Genomic DNA, 1,751 nt, shown 5'->3' on the forward strand with positions numbered 1-1,751 from the left:
AAATTTAAATGTGTTTGAAATATATCCAAGATTGGTCTAGTTCTAAAGCTCTTGGTGCCAGGAATTCAAATATATATTTCTCAAAAACAAACTTATGGTTTAAAAGATACGAATGTTTTTAACTATCTATCATGAAATAGTCCATGGATTTGTTTGCAACGGAGAGAGAAAATACAGATGTATGTGTGTCCTTGCATAAAAGAAAGTAGTACTCCCGGTCCTCTTAGACGGAGAAAAGGTAGTTTTTAGGGTGCTTAGGTGGGATCCACTAGATATAACTTTTCTATAGCAGAAAAGTGAGGATAAAAACATAGCGGCAGCATGCATGTCGACGCAGAGTCGAACGGCCGATTCCTTACCGGCATATACCAGTAACGCTCAAAACGACTTTGCAGCCGCGCAAGCTCCACTCCTACCTCCCTTTCATGTTGCTCGGTGTACACCAACTGCATGTTGCTCGGTACACACCAACTGCTGGAATGCGCATGTTCGCTAGAATGGGAAGGAAGAAGAGGATTGTCATGTGGAACTGGACTGGTCCGAACCATGTCAAGTCAGTAAAAAAAATTCTTTTTCTGAGTCAAGGGAAACTAAACCAGCTTAGATGAGAGGCTAAGGTTTGACGATTTTGGAGTTGAGGAACCACCATTTCTACACTTTCGGAAGAGTGCACAAACGATAAATATACCTTTTCTAAAAAAGAAATGGACTGTATATTGTCTATGTATGCCAAAGTAGCTGAGAAACCCACACGTTTTGCATGCCATTTCACATCTAGATGTGAAATAGCTATATCACATCTAACTTGCCCGTCGTTGGATTTTCACGTGCTAAGATTCGTGTTTCTGGTCGATCGCCTGGCTTGTCGCTTGTGGTGGTGCGTTCTGGTGCGACGTTTATTAGTAGCGAGGCCCAGCAGGAATTGTTAGATGGGCCGGTTGTGTTTTGTTTGTCTTTTCTCGTTTGGCTCATGCGACTGTTGATCCTTCAAAAAAAAAGACTCAAGACCGCTGTACGAGGGTTTGTCACGAGAGTGCCACGAATCCATGTGTCCCAATCCTTTTGCGGCTAACTCAAAACACATGAATGGATTGACTCTCTAGTCTCCCATTTCTGTTACATTTTTAAGCACCATGCAGTTGCGCTATCTCCTTGTACCAACATTTCATTTTATATTCAGCTTAAAAAACATTTCATTTTTTTAATTTTATTTGTCTTTTTTCTATCGCCCAAATAATATCCTAAGTGAGACCACGTGATCAAAGTTCCATGTTGTAATTTCCGCGCATACTAGATGTTGTTTGTTGGATTTTATTGTTTTAATTTTCCGCAAACTCTCGATCTCATGTTGGCGGCCGATGTATTCCTATGTCACCTTGTTTTGTTTGTTCACTTGTCAGGTCTTTTTTTGCTTGCGCCCCATTCCTTCTGACATGCGTTGTAAAAGAGGATGTGACAGAGTTGTTCCTCCCCTCCCCTCCCCTGACCCCGCGCCCGCGCTGCCTCCCCGGGGGGCGGCCGGGGCGGCTCCCCCCGCTCGCCTCTCCTTCCTCCTCCCCCGTGCCCCTCCCCCCCGCCACCGCCGGCGGCGCCCCCGGATCTGGCCGGGCGGGCTGGCGGCGGCGAGCTCTCCCTTACCCCGCACGCGCACCTCCTGACCCGGGGGCAGGGGTGGCGGCGGGTGCCCCTCGGCTGGCGGCGGCCCGGCGGCCTGGAGGTGGCTGGCGGCGGCCCGTCGCGGTGGTGGCGCC

Source organism: Triticum aestivum, chromosome 3B, assembly GCF_018294505.1.
Source record: "Triticum aestivum cultivar Chinese Spring chromosome 3B, IWGSC CS RefSeq v2.1, whole genome shotgun sequence".
NCBI classification, from domain to species: Eukaryota; Viridiplantae; Streptophyta; class Magnoliopsida; order Poales; family Poaceae; genus Triticum; species Triticum aestivum.